The 18,526-nt window shown below is 38.8% G+C and overlaps 2 protein-coding genes and 1 long non-coding RNA gene across 7 annotated transcripts in view; 2 read left to right on the top strand and 1 right to left on the bottom strand.

Annotated features, from left to right (window-relative positions):
• The window catches only part of KCTD20 (potassium channel tetramerization domain containing 20), a 38,317-nt gene extending 23,640 nt beyond the window's left edge, over nt 1-14,677 (bottom strand). For all 5 annotated transcript variants that reach the window (XM_082346719.1, XM_082346718.1, XM_082346717.1 and 2 more), the window contains exon 1: nt 14,517-14,677. The gene's annotated coding sequence lies outside the window, so the exon portion shown is untranslated. The remainder of the gene's footprint in view (nt 1-14,516) is intronic.
• The window catches only part of STK38 (serine/threonine kinase 38), a 122,772-nt gene that overhangs the window by 69,199 nt on the left and 35,047 nt on the right, over nt 1-18,526 (top strand). The gene's annotated exons all lie outside the window — the stretch shown is intronic.
• Nucleotides 14,707-17,430, top strand: LOC309607782. The gene is made up of 2 exons (XR_014232543.1): nt 14,707-14,919; nt 17,023-17,430. It is a non-coding gene; the product is annotated as an uncharacterized lncRNA (long non-coding RNA).

The following is an 18,526-nucleotide window of genomic DNA, read 5'->3' as shown; positions in this document are numbered from 1 at the left end:
TTCACATCTAAGAAAATGAGCAATTCCATAATACTAATATATAACCCATAATCAAATTTACTCAATTGGCCTCATATTTAATTTCAGAACCTTTTTTTTTGGATCCATAATTCAATCAAGGCTCATTCCTTACATTTGGTTGTTCTGAGTCTTTTAATCTTGCATATTCTATACCACTGCCCCCCCCTGCAATTTGGGGGGGATTGTTTTGTTTTACATGAAATTGACTTTTTAAAAAAGCCTAGGTCCGAAAATGGAACCCTCCTACACTGTTGGTAGGAATGTAAATTAGTGCAGCCACTATGGAAAACAGTATGGAGGTTCCATGCTAAAAATAGAGATACCATATGATCCACTCCTGGGCATATATTCAGAAAAGACAAAAACTCTAATTCAAAAAGATACATGCACCCAAATGTTTACAGCAGCACTATTTACAATAGCCAAGACATGGAAACAACCCAAGGGCTCATCAACAGATGACTGGTAGATATCTACACACACACACAATGGAATATTATTCAGCCATAAAAAAGAATGAAATATTGCCATTTGCAGCAACATGGTTAGACCTAGAGAATATCATACTAAGTAAGCCAAAGACAAATATTATGATACCACTTATATGTGGAATTTGAAAAATAATACAAATGAACCTATATACAAAACAGAGACAGACTCACAGATATGGAAAACAAACTTATGGCTATCAAAGGGGAAAGGGGGGGAGGATAAATTAGGAGTATGGGATGAACAGATACAAACTACTATACATAAAATAGATAAGCAACAAGGATTCACTATATAACACAGAACTATATTCAGTATCTTATAATAACTGTAATGGAAAATAATCTGAAAAAACATATAACTGAATCACTTTGCTGTACACCTGAAACTAACACAATATTGTAAATCGACTATACTTCAATAAAAAATAAAATAAAATAAAAATAAAAAATTTTTTAAATTAAAAAGTCTAGGTCAGTTCTAACATCCGTCTGATTGTTTCCACGTGATTAGATACAAGTTTAATTTTCTTAAACAAGAGTATGTACATGTATAGATGAAAGCTAAGTCCTTCCAAATGCCATCACATCAGAGGCACATAATGCCAGGCTACCCCACTACAGGGGATAAGTTTGATCATGTGGTTAAAGTGGTGACCATAGGTCTATCCATTGTAAAGAGAGATCTAATACCCTATCTCCCAATAACTTTTCACCCAGTGGTTTTAGCATCTGTTGATGATTCTTGCCTGAATCAGTTATTACATTTGGGACTACAAAATGATAACTTTCTAATTTTATCATTCCTCCTACATTTATTGTCTAGCATTCTTCTGTTAAGTAAACTATTTCTTCACTCTCCCTTTATCTTCCTTTTAAGTATTATTATGAACTCAAAGATTTGTTTTAATCTAATGTATTGTAACAATCCATTACCATCATTTGTTTTCAAGTTGTCCAATTTTTGGTTCAAATTGTCCCAGGTGGGACTTCCCTGGTGGCACAGCGGTTAAGACTCCTCGCTCCCAATGCAGGGGGCCCGGGTTTGATCCCTGGTCAGAGAACTAGATCCCACATGCATGCCGCAACTAACTCACATGACACAACTAAGGAGCCTGCGAGCCAAAACTAAGGAGCCCACATGCCACAACTAAGGAGCCCGCCTGCCACAACCAAATAGACCCAGCACAACCAAATTAAATAAATAAATAGTCCCAGTTATGGCTAATATGGTTCCCTTCAAGCCTTCATCTGTGTCATTTAACCCTAATTCTATTGGCTGATGAGGCTACTTCCTGTACAAGATTTTTCTTTTCTTAATGAAAGTTCATAGCAGCTTTATTCTTTTGTGTGTGTGTGTGTGAGAGGAATTTTATTTTATTTTATTCTATTCTATTCTATTTTATTTTGTACAAGATTTTTCTAAGCTCACCTTTTACCATCTCTGACCCAGACCTAGAATCAGCTATTCCTCCCTGGAGCCTTTGTTCCTTTTAGTGGACAAAAGCATTTATAAATCAGGATCTGAGCACTAGGTGTCTTCATAGCTATTGAGATGTCATCGTCTCCTGAAATGGTCTAGAAGCAAAGTTGGGGATTAAAAAAAAAAAAAAAAAAAAGAGTTTATATTGATATTTTCAACAAAAAAAGAGTTTATATTGATATTTTCAACTCAAATTCAACATTATAGTTTTTCTTTACTTACTTTATATTAGTACTATATCTTTTCTCTCACAATGAAAATCTTGGTTCATAAACTAGTTTTTAAATTATAACGTTAATATTACTAACAATAAACCTACTGAGTTTAAGTCTTTTGGGGGTCAATTCTTTTTGTCCTTAAAGTATATCCCACTAGGGATGTACAGTCAGTGTGCTATGTTCAAGTTATTTTATTTTTATTTTTTCTCTGTATGTCCTGTAATTTAGGTTCATTTTTTAACACTCAATTATAGCTTATTTTTCATTATTTTTAAATTTAATTTTTGAATATGTAAAACATTTACATTCTTCAAAAGTTAAACTGTTACAAAAAAGGAATGCTCAGAGAAGTGTCTCTCCCTTCCCCTTTCCCTCCAATATTTTCCTATCTATTCCCTACAGATAACTAGTTTTATTAATTTGTTTATCTTTCATGTTTCTATTTATAGAAATAAGCATAATGTGTGTATATACATATAAATTCTTAATTCTTCTTTTTCTTATACAAAAGATGGAATACCATATCCAGTCCTGTACTTTGCTATTTTTACTTAACAATATATCTCAAATTCACTCCATAGGAGTGATTAGAAGTCATCCTCATTCTTTTTAATGGCTGTTTAATACTCCACTCTTAGATGTTAATAGGTAGAACTTTGATAGAGAAAAAAGGAAAGAGCATTTTAGACAGGATGAATGGTGTATAACAAGCAGGAAAGTAAGCGTGAACAGGCTTTATACTATATGAAGGAGTGCGGGCGGTGGGGAGAGCAACCAGGTTAGAGTGAAGGGTGGGAGAAATCAGAATCACCATACCATACGACTTCAGGGAACCCCACGCACACCATCATTTAAGGAGCTGTACAACGCACAACTTAGATGGCTGTATACAACAGCCCTAGAAGATAAGGTTGAAAACCAAGCTGGAGCTAGCTTATGGAGGACTTGAGCTATAAAGTAAAATACAGTTAGGACTTTGTCTTGTAGCCAAAGTTTTTACACAGAGAAGTGTCATGTTCAACATGTTGCTTTAAGATAAATACAATCACAGAGGGACTAGAAGAGTAAGAGGTTATTGGAATTGTCTAGGCATGAAAGGATCTCAGTGGGTTGACAGCAAGAAAGGTAGTACCTAAGACACAGTCCTGCCTACCTTCAAAGAGCTTACAATCCTAGTTGTTGAGAATGTGAAACACAAGAGTTACATAATACAGAAAAGTGGTATTTTAGGATCAGAAGAGACCTTAGTGATTATTTTGTCCAGTGGTTCTCAAGTCTAGCTGATAATCAGAATAACCTAGCGGAACTTGTTAAAAACATTCTTGGGCCCTATTCCCCAGAGATTCTGATTTAGTAGGTCTAGGGTGGATCTGAGAATGTGCTTTTTTTTTTTCATGTGGGATCTTAGTTCCCCGACCAGGGATCGAACCCATGCCCCTGCAGTGGAAGCGCGGAGTCTTAACCACTGGACTGCCGGGGAAGTCCCAAGAATATGAATTTTTAACAAACTCCTCAGCTGATCCTGTGGACTAGCTATGTTTGGGAACAACTCATCTGGTATACCCTTTCATCTCATGAATGAGAGACTGAATCACAACAATATTCTTTTTGAAGAATATTCTAGGAGATTACAAACTTAGAGTAGGGAGGCCTTTTTAATCAAGACCAAAAACCCAAAAGCTAAAAAAGAAGAGAAAGACAAATCTGACTACAAAAAATTTTTTAAACTTTTGTATGGCAAGGAATCCTATAAAGAAAAAAAAAAACTTGAAAAATTGTATTTGCAACAGACTTTTACAAAGAGTTATTATCACAATATTCAAGGGCTTATGAAAATGCATGAAACTAACCCAACAGAAAAATACGCAAAGGATGGGGAAAAAAGGGAAATACCCAAGAACTTGGTGAAACTACATTAATAGGCTAGGAAATAGAATTTAAGGCAAAAAAACTACACAAGTTGGGCAAGGCATAACATTTGAAGATATCTGTTGCCAGAACCACTTCTCTTCCTCATTTCTACCTTGGAAGAAAGCCGTAACAAGAGAAGAGATAAAGGAGAGAAGAGGGCATTCCAATTCCACAGAAAGGCAGGAACGCCTCTGATTCCACATCCCTTCTCCTTCATTTTCCTCTATGAATTGCTGAGGCCAGGCTAGCAAGCTGGCAGATAAAAGCACAAGGACAGTAGTGACAAGATTATAACTGCTTGGATATATTTTCCTGTTCTCTCTACTTGACATCCCTAACTTACCGCCCTTAGTACCTTTTTGTCAATATAACTTATGCCCAAGAACAGCTTTTGTGCCAGAAGAGACTATATTACAGTTACTTGGATTTAAATTAAGACTTAAGACCTTACATTAATTTATAACTGTCTCAAGGCCTTTAAACAGTTTCCTTTACAACTTTATCAAATTACCTATTAAAAAAAAGACTTAAATAACGATAACATTTTTACTCACTACTCAGTTTAAAATATAAAATAAGACAAATATAGTTTAATCCCCTAAAACCATGATCCTAAGTTTGACATTGCCAAACATTTAAAACTATACTTATCATCTTAATATGTTCTCTTTTCTTGTTTTAGCACTTTGTCTCCCAAGCAAATCTTTAAGTACTCAAAAAACCTTTAGGGGCTTCCCTGGTGGCGCAGTGGTTAAGAATCTGCCTGCCAATGCAGGGGACAAGGGTTCGAGCCCTGGTCTGGGAAGATCCCACATGCCGCGGAGCAACTAAGCCCATGAGCCACAACTACTGAGCCTGCGCGTCTGGAGCCTGTGCTCCACAATGGGAGAGGCCACGACAGTGAGAGGCCCGTGCACCTCGATGAAGAGTGGCCCCCGCTTGCCGCAACTAGAGAAAGCCCTCACACAGAAACGAAGACCCAACACAGCCAAAAATAAATAAATAAATTAAAAAAAAAAAAACTTTAGTAAATCCTAAAAAAGTAAACTTTTGAATCTAGTATATCTCAAGAAGTTCTTAAATATTGCAGCACCCTTTCAAAATGCAAAGTTTTCTTACCTCCTTAAACTAATAATCAAATCTAAACCCAGTTACTCAAGAACACATTTTACACTGGAATCAAATTAATCAGTTGAGATTCTTCAATATGCCAAATCACCACAAACATTCCATCTTAAGTCCAGATGGACTTAAACTTCACTGAGAACATATATCATGTGCTACATATTATTCTAAGTACTTTATAAATATTATTTAACTTAATACTCAAAAAAAACTTTTATGAAGTAGGTACTATTATTACCCCCATTTACAGATGAGGAAACTGAGGAAGAAAGAGGTTAAGTTCCCACAGTCACATAACTAATAAATAGTAGAGCCAGGCTTCAAAACCCAGGCTTCTGGCTCCAGAGTCAAATGCATGTTACCCTTAAGCTGCGTTGCCTCTCCTTATAGGTCTGATTTACTTCATGAATTCTACGTAAGTTTCACAGGTTTGGAGATATGATTTCAAGCCCAAGATCTGGAGCCAGGACATATGACCTTTCTGTGCCAGTAATAGGCACACCTAGCACCTTTTCTGTTTAAATAGTTGCTTTGAGATGACCTCTAAATCAATTAACTCCAGATAGGGGTTGATTTTACAATCTGAGTTCCCCGAGTTCAAATTAAGACCTTACCTAATTCTGCTGTAACTTTCAACTTTATTACCTAAAAACAAGGTAGACCAAATTCTGTAATTTCCACACAGGTGCTTCTATCTTTTGATGGATTCAACTAGTTATGGTCATTCTAACGACACCTTTAAGCTAGGAACAATCCAAGGTACATAACAGACCAGGCAAAGCTCATGACTCCTAAGAAACAGCCAGTCAACATATGAGGTCCCTAATGTCCAGGGCACTCTTCTGCTTGCTATTATCTAAAACCCTCTATAGATACACAAGCTGTTAAAGATTACTTAATGGCAAACTTCCAGGAAATATCCAAAGATATACTATTAGCAATAATGTCTTTAAACAGTACAAGGGAGTGCAATTAAAAAAAATTTAAAAGTATTACTCAATACAGTAGGGCATTTTATAAGAAAGAGCTAAGTTTTGGTACAGTTAGAAAAGATCGGAAGGTCTTAGGGGACAGATCCATGGATCAGTACTGTAGCAATAGAACAAACATTGAAAATTCTGGAGACAATCCAAAATCACTGTGTCAGAAGATGGTTCAAGGACCAGTATCAATTAGCATCAGAAGTTTTCACCGACTCTTAGCAAAAATGAGGACAATGGAGATGATGTAACACATGGGGGCGGGCACACACACACACAATTATTATCCCAGTTTTAAGACACCTGACATTGACTAAGACATCAATATAATAACAGCGTTTCAGGAAAGCACTATTATATTAAATACATACATGATTTTAAGATCTAGCCTGATTTCAAAAATATTAAAATGTGAATTGAAAATTATGGTACATATTAGTGTAATGCTTTCTTGGTACCTAAATTAAATCTTTACTTCTTTTTCGATATTAAATGTCTTTTCTTTTACAACATAATGGTGACAGAAAATGATAGATTTTTTTTTAATGTCCTAAAAGGCTGGCAACCTGATGATGGGCTCCCAATTTCCCCCCACAATTTTACCAATCATAAATCTCAAAAAAAATCTGGGTCCCAATCACCTTCCATCTAGGACTACAAAAACTTTTATTAGTTCAGTCCAGTCTACCTAAAAATATCCCCCAATAAAGAATCTCTTGCTTAGCTCACCCTATTGGTGGCCAGCAATCCTCAAGGGAAAAAAAACTTTTTTTCCCTTGCGCCAAGCTGCAGTCTGCCTTCTCCCCACACCCACCGTGACTTCCACGCATTGGCAAGTCCTATGCCCTGGAATAACGCATCCATCAGAATGGGATGGGTAAAACAGAAAACAAAAACCAAAAAAAAACCCCATCTGTCTGAAGGCATTAGACAACTAGTAAGATAGCCAAGACTGCAGAGAAGCTGTGATGGTCAGTTTTATACGGCAACCCGCGAGGCTACAGTCCTAGTTATTCAATCAAACACTAATCTACATGTTACTGTGAAGGTATTTGGTAGATGTGATTAAAGTCTTTAATCATTTTAGTTTAAGTAAGGAAGATTATCCTAGATAATGTGGGTGGGCCTGATCCAACCAATTGAAAGGCTTTAAGGACAGAACTGCGGTTTCTCTGAGGAAGAAGAAATTTGACTGGAATGCAGCTTCAACTCCTGCCCAAGAGTCCCAGCCTGCCGTTCCTGATGGCCTAGTCCAGTCTCCACAATGTATACACCAACTCCCTTCAATAAGCAGCTTAATATATATGTGTGTATATTTATATACAAATAGATAGATGACATAGATTATTTTGATGATATATAAATACTACGCAGAACCATACTACATAATTAAAACCGTCCTTTAAAGAAAACTTCAGGACCAAGTGGCTTGACTAGCAAATTCTTCCACACCTTTAAGGAAGAAATTACATCAATCTTATACAAACGCTTCCAGAGAACAGAAAAGGAGGGCCTATATCCCAATCCATTTTCTGAGGCCAGCATAACACTGACCCAAAACTTGACAAGAACATTACCAAAAAGCATTACAGATGACTTTTTCTCATAAGCACAAAATCCTATACAAATTATTAAAAAATCAAACCCAGATACATCAAAAAGGATAATACATATGGCAAAGGTTGACTTAACATTCTAAAATCAATATAATTCGCCACGTTGAAAGGCTAAAAAAGTTTTAGAATAATAACTAAAATAGCATGAAACAGTATAGGTAAACTAGACTTAAAAAGGGCAGGTTGAAACAATAAATATAGTCATAGAAAAAAAGATTAAAAATATAAACAACTATTCTCCCTTAATTGTAGGCTTATCATATGTGATTTTTAAAAATTGTTTTATTGAGTATGCCAAAGTCTCTAAAATGAATGTGTTATTACTTTTAAAATGACAAAGGAAAATGTATCTGTAAAAACATGGAACTCTTCAAGAAAATATTGGAGTATTTTTAAAGCTTAGTACAGTTTAAAAGAAATTTTTTAAAGTTTCAGAAGAAAATGATATATTACTAAAGAGATTTGGTAATTTTTTAAAATTTTCCCATCTAGATTAAAGAAGAAATATTAGGAATATAAGACAAATTAGGAATTCAGGTTAAAAACATGAAATAGTTTCTCAAGCAGATTATTCAATAGGATGACAGAATAATCTTGGTAGCTTTAAATCCAACACAAGGGCTTAATGTGGAGGCATGGTGTGCTTCTTAGGGTACTCAACAGCAAGCATGGTTCTAAGGAACAGGTAGAAGGTAGGACAGGTGGGTAGGCACAGGATAAAGGATGATGCTCGAATCCCAAGTCAGAGGGCGCTCAACAATAATGACAATGGAACATTCAGATTACCTGACATTTAATTCCCTAAACAGATTGTTATGAGATAAATTAAATTGTGTTTCCCTCAAAATTCATATGTTGAAGTCCATTACCCTAAATCCTCAGAATGTGACTGGAAATAGGGCCTTAAAGAGGTGATTAAGATTAAATGAAGTCATTAGGGTGGGCCCTAATCCAATACAACTGGTGTCCTTTTAAGTAGAGATGAGGACACACAGGCACAGAGGGAAGACTGACCATGTGAAGACACAGGGAGGAGAAGGCAGCCACCTACAAGCCAAGGAGAGAGGCCTCAGAAGAAACCAACCCCGCCAACACCTTGAACTTGGGCTTCCAGCCTCCAGAATTGTGGGAAAATAAATTTCTGTTGTTTAAGCCACACAGTTTGTGGTACTTTGTTAGGACAGTCCTAGCAAACTAATACACAGATACAACTGCAAAAATTAAATTTTACCCTCTCCCACAAAAAAAGAGTAATTTAGGGCAAACACAATGCAGGCGTCTTACATGGTTTTAAGGTATGGACTGTGATTTTCATATAGAAGTGTAGATCATTAGTTGTTTTATTCTAAGGAAGTTGAACTTTCTTAACCAAATCATGTCACAGATCTTTCTACTACACCCCAGTGCTTTCCAAAATGTTAGTAAGCCCTGCCCCCATGTTATAGTAAGAACAGAGATAAAGTTTAATTTATATCTATACTTATCATAAAAGCCTTAATATTTCAATGCTGGAAAGGACATTGAATCTGAAATCTGAATCTAAAGAAAATATCTTAAATTAAAATATTAAAAAAAAAAAAAACAGTTAACAGCCAGCATCTCCTGAGAACTCACAATAGTCAGGTGCAAATCAAAGCATTTTACATGAATTAACCCAATCCTAATAACCCTCTGAGGTAGGTACTATAACAACGTCTTTTTCGGAGACACAGAAACTGATGAATATCCAAGCTAGTAAATGAAGGCACTAAGACTTAAACCCAGGAAAAATTGGCTCCAAAGCCCACATTCTTAACCACTGCCCAATGAAGTATAATGAGGGCACTATTGAGCATAAATTGTAATGGCTTTGGAGTCAGTTTAAATTTGAATGCTGGCTCTGCCACTTACACGTTGTATGACTTTGGGCAAACTTAAGCTCTTTGTGTCTTAGATTCCTTGGCTATAAAATGGAGATAATTAAATGAGGCAATGGATGTAAAAACATTTAGCACAGTGTCTGGAACATAACAATGTCTACTAATTACTAAGTCCTTACTATTTCTAATTCTACTTTCATGAATATACAAGAACAATTCAACAATGTCTACTTTAGGATGGACTTCCCTGGTGGCGCAGTGGTTAAGAATCCACCTGCCGGGTTTCCCTGGTGGTGCAGTGGTTAAGAATCTGCCTGCGAATGCAGGGGACACAGGTTCGAACCCTGGCCCGGGAAGATCCCACATGCCGCGGAGCAACTAAGCCCGTGCACCACAACTACTGAGCCTGCTGTGCTCTAGAGCCCATGAGCCACAACTACTGAGCCCGCGAGCCACAACTACTGAGCCCGCGCGCCTAGAGCCCGTGCTCCACAACAAGAGAAGCCACGGCAATGAGAAGCCCGCGCACCACAACGAAGAATAGCCCCCACTCACTGCAACTAGAGAAAGCCCGCGCATAGCAACAAAGACCCAACGCAGCCAAAAAAATAAATTAAATAAAATTAAAAAAAAAAAAAAAAAAAAAAAAAGAATCCACCTGCCAATGCAGGGGACATGGGTTCGAGCCCTGGTCTGGGAAGATCCCACATGCTGCGGAGCAACTAAGCCCATGTGCCACAACTACTGAGCCTGTGGTCTAGAGCCCGCATGCCACACCTACTGAAGCCCGCGCGCCTAGAGCCCGTGCTCCACAACAAAGAGAAGCCCACGCACTGCAACGAAGAGTAGGCCCTGCTCGCCGCAACTAGAGAAAGCCTGGGCGCAGCAACAAAGACCCAATGCCACCAAAAATAAATAAATAAATAAATTTATTCAAAAAAACAAAAAACAATGTCTACTTTGGGGACTCTAAGCAAAAATAGCAAAGGGTTCTCTTCTTTCATCCATACTTCTTTCCTTCCTATGATTCTAGAAATGCATATACTATTCCAATAATCTCATTTTTCATAAGAAGTATATTGAATCAGATTAGCAGTTAGATCAGTCTTATATTCTGTCTCCCACAGAGATACCTAATAACTTGGGTAAGGACAACAGTACAGTTATGCGACAACTTCAAAAGATTCTGGACATTGCTCAAACATCTAACATTTAATAAAAATTCACCAATGTACTTACTTTAACCTTTACCGAATTAAAAAAAAAATACCGAGTTCATAACATTTCTTGGGATTACAAGATAACTATTTGCTCTTATTTTTTCTATTACTACTTATTCCAAGCTTCAGCGTTCCTTATTTTAGTGTTCCCACTCTTCCTGATTTATGTGGTTAGAACATACTCTCCTTCAATCTCCATTTTTCCAAATACTGCTTCTGTACTCATGTGAAAGTCTCTCAGTTTTCTTTATCTACTTATAACTGAACTTCTCTAAACCTTTTCCCTTTTTTAAATTATTTATTTATTTATTTATTTATGGCTGTGTTGGGTCTTCGTTTCTGTGCGAGGGCTTTCTCTAGTTGTGGCAAGCGGGGGCCACTCTTCATCGCGGTGCGCGGGCCTCTCACTGTCGCGGCCTCTCTTGTTGCAGAGCACAGGCTCCAGATGCGCATGCTCAGTAGTTGCGGCTCACGGGCCTACTTGCTCCGCGGCATGTGGGATCTTCCCAGACCAGGGCTTGAACCCGTGTCCCCTGCATTGGCAGGAGGATTCTCAACCACTGCGCCACCAGGGAAGCCCAACCTTTTCCATTTTTGAAGCATTTTTCTTGAGATGATTTAGTGGAAAGAACACTGGGCTAGGAGCCAGGAGTCCTCACTCTGCTGTCTCATCTCTCAGATTCCTCATCTTAAAAGGCAAGAGGATTGCAATAGATACATTTGTAATAGGTTCCCTTATAGCTCTAAGCCTCATATTTCCATGACTCTGGGTCTTCCAACTAGAAATCATTCAGTATGCCAACAATTTCCCTAAACTTTTTACTCCAGTTAGCCAAGGAGGAGTAGGCATGTTCAGATTCAGGGGCAGAGGAAGACACAATAATCGGAAAGCCCAGGGCTATAGAAGGGAAGATGTGGTATTTTGTGAATCAACAGAAAAGATTAGTAAGAAAAATGAGATGCCAAGAAGAAACCAAAGACAGAAAAAAAGTCAGAAGCACACAGTCTAACTCTAATCTCATCCCTACACATCTATTTGAAGAAGAACTAAGAAACAAAAAGCTTTGGGAGCAGAGGTTATCCAGCCCTCATATCTACCTCAAGGGAGCAAGGCAACTCTTTGACATCTTTGCAATGTTGTTGCTAAAATGGTCTACTACAGTGCTGTGCACAAAACAGGCATTACTGGCATATCTGATGACTGAATTAATGTTCAGATGACCTGAAAGCCCTCATAAATGCTACTGGTACTGGTACATGTCAGGAAATCTGAGAGCTCAAGGCAATGGGAAATACAAGGCATTGGCTGTCCTGGTTCTAGGGGGAAGGAGACTAAATTAGTTGGGAGGGGGAAAGATTTGGCCTAATGGCATAACTTATGAGCTGATGCTACTGGAAGCAGCTCCCAGAAGGTAAAAGGACAGATTAACAGGCACGGACCATCTCTAAGGCAATATTACAATATGTATGAAAGTATTTCCTACCCTGGTGTCAGAGTCCAAGAAAGCACTATCTTTTCTAAAGTTTCCTTCCAAAGAGTCAGATTTTCTTGGCTTATGATCGGTTAGGGGGCAGGGGAGAGTAAATCAATAAAGGGATAAGGAAGTTGGGCAGTTCTAAAAATTCTCAGGCCAGCCCTATTTTGGTGTTTCTCAAAGTGTGGTCCCTGGATCACCAATAACAGACCAAGGGAGGGGGTGCTTGCTTAAAATGCAGACTCGGAAACCCATCACTGATCTCTAGAATCAAATTTCTGGGAGAGGTACAAATCAAAACCACATGAGATATCACCTCACACCTGTCAGAACAGCTATCATCAAAAAGAACACAAATAAAACATGTTGGCAAGGATGTGGAGAAAAAGGAACCCTCGTACACTGTTGGTGGGAATGTAAATTGGTGCAGCCACTGTGGAAAACAGTATGGCGGTTTCTCAAAAAACTAAAACAGAACTACCATATGACCCAGCAATTCCACTCCTGGCTATATATCTGAAAAAAACAAAATCACTAATTGGAAAAGATACATGTACCCTAATGTTCACAGCAGCATTCTTTACAATTACCAAGATATGGAAGCAACCTAAGTGTCCATCAACAGATGAATAGATAAAGATGTAGAATACACACACACACACACACACACACACACACACACACACGCACACAATGGACTACTACTCAACCATAAAAAAAGAATGAAATTTTGCCATCTGCAGCAACATGGATGGACTTGGAGGGCATTATGCTAAGTGAAAAGTCAGAGAAAGACGAATACTGTATGATATCACTTACACGTGGAATCTAAAAAAATACAACACACCAGTGAATACAACAAAAAAGAAGCAGACTCACAGATACAGGGAAAAAACAAGTGGTTACCGGGTGGGGGTGGAATAATACAGGGCTGGGGGAGTGGGAGGTACAAACTATTGGGTGTAAGGCTCAAGGATGTACTGTACAACACGGGGAGTAGAGCCAATATTTGGTAATTGTAAATGGAAAGTAACCTTTAAAAATTGTATAAACAATTTTAAAAATTATAAAAAAAATTTCTGGGAGGGGTGTTGGTACTCTTAAGGAGCAAACTTATGTTTGAGAACTACTGTCCCAGAATTTGGGTCGGTGGGTGAGGAAGAGGAGTTAAGGGTGGAGTTCTTCAACTGGATTCTTCAAATTCAACTGCTATAACTACAACACTGTTTGGGGGACCACTAAAAAAAAGAACCTTAATTTCTCAGGTAACAGCTGCAGCTAGTTGTTTAACAGCTAACAGGGGCACAATTAAACAGCCTGGAAAATGCATTTTCATAAACTGGTTAAACTGTTCCTCACAGTCTGTTTATCCTGTTAGTTTGTTCACTGGTTTCTCGTTTAAAAATAAATCGGATCGATCCAGGAATTTTCAGAAAGAATCACAAACTCCAAAATAGAAGAGTTTTTTTTTTTTTGATAGTGCAGAACTAGGCTTGTAAACCTGAAAACACTGAACGCTATAAAAAGTAAGGTTTTATTTAAAAGAAAATTACCAGTTCAGGCTCCCCCAGCTCTTTTGCACTCAGAGGCACTGATGAAAGCTAGTAATTTGTGGGTGGCAGAGAAGGAAGACTGAAGCAGGGGTGCAAAGAGCCAGAAGTCCGACCAACTACCTAATTTTTAATGAATTCAATTAACTGCCAGAAAAAACACGTCTGCAAATGTTTTATCAATAAACACTCCGGGGCTCTCATCATTTCTCTTCTGTTGGGATTAAAAACACCAAAGGCCTGCAGGAAAGTCAAGTTATACTTTAGCTGTCCCCACGACTGTGTTGACGATTTCCACCCAAGGCGACCCCCCTTCTTCCCCGGATTACCAAGCTTTACCCTCAGCACGGAAACTGGCGCCTGGAACCCATTAGCCAACGTTGTGCCTCGAGATGACTGTAGCCCCGCGGGCTTTCAAACTGGGGGTCCGACCCGGCGGGCTGCCGCCCGAGCGGCGTCCTGAGGAGTCGGCCCCCTACCCCCGACACAAAGGCACCTTCCGGGGCCAGGCCCGCTGCCGCACTAGGCCCGCCGGGTCTTCGAGGCGAACGGTCTCGTGCCGCCACTTACCTGAAGCTCCCTGCCGCGTTCTCGCACTCGGGGTCCGAATCCGCCCGGGAGGCGCGCGCACACGGCGCCGCGAGCAGCCGCCGCTGGGACCGCCCGGGCCGCAGCGGCGCGCGCGCGCCCCCCCCAGCCCCAGCCCCGGCCCCGGCCCCGGCCCCGGCCCGCGCGGCCACGCGGCTGAGTCACCCGGCGCTTCACGTTAAGAGTCCCCCCTCGGCGCGCGGGGCACGCCGGGAAGGCCGGGCTCCGGCCAGCCCCCTGGGCCGCGCGCAGCAGGGTGTCCCTTTTCCTTCCCGACACGCCCCACCGTCCCACGGAGGACGCTCCCACCGCTGCACAGCCACGGTAGATCGATTTCTGAGCTGCGGATACCCTCTTTCAATTATTAGAAGTCTGAAACGGAAAAGTTAGTAGTTATCTGAATTGTGAAACAAGCTCGCGCAGCCCCGGGACAGCCAATGCTTTTAGAAAATTGTGGAGCCCGGATCTTTACATACATTTGGGGGGAGGAGGTAGTGAGAATAATGGAGTTCCTTAAACACCTTTTGCTTGGAAATCCCTCTCCTGGATATACATTCTGACCTAGAGGAGGGGGGGGGAAAACTCCACGTTTTTCTCAAACCTTGAGTTTAAGGAAACTACATAGTATAGCAAGCAAAGCTGAATTACACATTTTTAATCAACCTGAAGCAAATTATTGGAAAATTGGTTGTTACTAGTAAAATATTTCAACACTCAAAAAATTATCTATGTATAGTCCATGACCTATAAAGCGTAAAAGAAATAGCATCAGTCCTTTCTGTCATGATTTCTACTGGTTTTTGTACTTTTAAAAGTTATACTAGTTAAATAAAAAGTTATACTAGTTAAATAAAAAGTTATACTGATTATGCAAACTATTTTGTTTTAAAATTGTTGAAAACCAATTAAGTTAATAATAGCACGATTTCTTAAATTTTGAGTCGACTTCTTTTTCATTACTTAAGAGTCTAAAAACTAATTTGGGGCTAATGATTATGATTAGGTTTGAAATGGAAGGAATATAAGAAAATATCTCATTCCAGTAGGTTGCAAATGGTTGCCAGATACTTGTATAGTAAAATTGCCTCATTAAGGGCAACAACTTTAAAAAACTGAAGCTATAAATTTGTTCATTGTAATTTTATCTTAGAGGTGTAGAGGGTCAGTCCCCATTTCTATTCTTTCACTTCACTTACAATGACTGTAAAACATCCAGTACTGTGTTTGAATCAGGATGGGCTAGGTGCTGCACTAGTCACCTGTAGGTCACTAGTAGGTCAGGTGACTCTACAGGGCAGCTCACCTTCACGTGGTGGCACAGCGTTCCCAGCTGCTTCCATCCCTGGCTCTGCCAACCCAACACAAGGTTTCACATCAGGGATGCCAGAAGAGCTAGACTGGAGAATCCTGCAAGGGCTTTTCTTTGCCTCCTCCGGATGTGGACCTTTCACTTCTGCTGACATTTCATTGGCCTGAACTAGTCACCCGGCCAAACCTGACTTGACTCTAAGAAGGCTAGGAGGTATAACTTCCTGTGTGCTGAGGGAAAATGAACAAGAAAAAGGATTTGATGAACACAGCATTGTCTCTGTCACAGTGTTCAATAGTAAAACTAAATATAAACCAATTTGAATGTGTTATAGGATCCAAACTTTACAACCAAAGTAATATAGGGAATTATTCAAACTAATGCCTGTATTTCCATTTCTATAAAGTACAACGTTACATCCTCTGAGTCAAAAGGAAGAAAAAACTTTTCTGATGTTCATCCAAGACAGTTCTTGAAACAAATTCTTCCTTTCTGGAAGGGTTTCTCTCTGCAGATTTGTAATATATAAAAATCTGTCCCCAACGTTGGAGAATTAGGCTAACTACTGTGTCTTTTAATCAGTCGTTAAGACTAAATGGTTCTATTTTTGTCTCTAATCTCATATAATGAAAAGCATATCAGTCCTGGTACTTTTTTTGGGTAGACATCAAGGAGATGGAGTATGAAAAATGTAGAGTCACAGAAAGCAGAGGTGTATGCTGATTTTTACCATTTTATTTCTAATTTAATGCATCTCCAAAATCTGAATCTCTCAGATGTATCTGGAGCTGAAACCTTTCTTTATTATTATTTTTTAAAATATTTATTTATTTTGTCTGCGCCAGGTCTTAGCTGTGGCATAGTGGGATCTTTTAGTTGTAGCATGCAAACTCTTAGTTGCAGCATGCATGTAGGATCTAATTCCCCAACCAGGGATCAAACTCGGGCCCCCTGCACTGGGAGTGTGGAGTCTTACCCACCAGACCACCAGGGAAGTCCCTGGAGCTGAAACCTCTCTAATGTCAAATTGGGAGGCCTGAAATTTTCAATTGTCATAATGGCCAATTCAGTTTATTTGATTAACTGAGTTATTTAAGTTCCTTAAATATAACATCTACTACCAGTAAATATTACAAAGCACTTTTCCCAATATTTCACATGACTTAAATTTCTCAACAGCCCTGTGTGAAAGGAAACTCAAAATGAAGTTGGTATTGCTGAGAGCTCTCTAAAATGGAGCCAGGAGGCCATTAAGGAAGTGTGACTTATGCATGGCTGGTCTGGATGGAATCTGACCTTTTGACCTGATGAAGTAATCCAGAGCATCTGACAGAAACTCCTGACAGTCTGTCTACTTATTGGACCCTTACCTTAAAGAAACTCATGATTCCTTAAGGACAAATATTGTATGACTCGAGTCGGAGTCAATCATAGTTCTCACAAGGCAACTTTTAACAACCTCGTGGCTTTTTGTCTTTATAAGCCCCTGATTCTTTTTCTTCCCAGGAACACTCCTTTAGGGTTACCCAAATCTGTGTCTCCCCAACTGTAATTCTTAAGACCCCAAATAAACTTTTCTTATCTGCAGTCTCCTGCATTATTTTTTGGTTGACACCTGGGAGATAGATTTTACTACTCAGATTCACAAAGGAGGAAAACAAGACATAAACAAGTAAAGTAACTAAGGTCATTAAACTACTAAGTGGTGCTGGTGGGCTGAGAACTCAGACCATCTGACCCCAAAGTTCTTGCTCGGCATCTCCACCTAACTGCTTCCAAGTGAACTGAGCACTTCCAGGTGGCACCTTAAATGTCATCAGCTGTTAACACAAACCAACTAATTTAAGGTTGACTTGTCTTAGAATGAAAATATTTTAAAAGTAATAGCTATTATCAATTATCATATAAAAAACTAATTATCCTTTCTGCATACTACTTCATATGTAGTAAATATAAAAACAACCCCCAAATCCCAAGATTTTTGAACTCTCTCAAAATAATTACATTTGCAAAAACAATTTTTTAAATGCTTTAGGTTGTATAATCTCTAGATCACTGCAGACATATCAAATGAGACTTTTTGAAAGAATAATCACTTTTGTTTGGAAGTCCAAAATTGTGCTCAAATATAGATGAAATATAAATACAGATGTAAATTATTTAATTTTTGACTTTTTAGAGGGGGGCCAGAACCCTGTATATTGACCCAAAGTAGATTCACAAGAATCTTTTTCACTTCACTTTCATCAGTTCACCTTCATTAACAATCTCTTCATGGAAGTCACAAAGCTTTATGACCAGCAGGAAACAGACTGTACCTTGAGTACATAATCAACCAGAGAAGCAAGAATTTTAAGTTTCTAGTGGCTGGAATTTTCTACTAAATCTTTATTAATGTACATCTGCTTTACATAAAACTTCACTATGCCTTTTAGTCTCATTTATAGGGATTGTTTCATCTGCAAATTCAACAAACATATAGCCACAGTCCAAAGGTGTAGGACCCCAAGAGAGTTACATAGATGATGATTGCAGGATCTCTCCTCTAAGGGAACTTAAAAAAGTTAAGTTTGGTTATTTGGGTAACCAAATAGGAGATAAGGGGAAGTGAATCTACATCAAAAGATTCCACTATGAAGTAAAAAAGAAATGATAGAATGTCCCACTTTTGCAAACCCCTGTG

The sequence above is a fragment of the Balaenoptera borealis genome, assembly GCF_965194805.1.
Source record: "Balaenoptera borealis genome assembly, chromosome: 12".
NCBI classification, from domain to species: domain Eukaryota; kingdom Metazoa; phylum Chordata; class Mammalia; order Artiodactyla; family Balaenopteridae; genus Balaenoptera; species Balaenoptera borealis.
The sequence above is the reverse complement of the archived record's forward strand: the minus strand, read 5'-3'. Positions and strand labels throughout refer to the sequence as shown.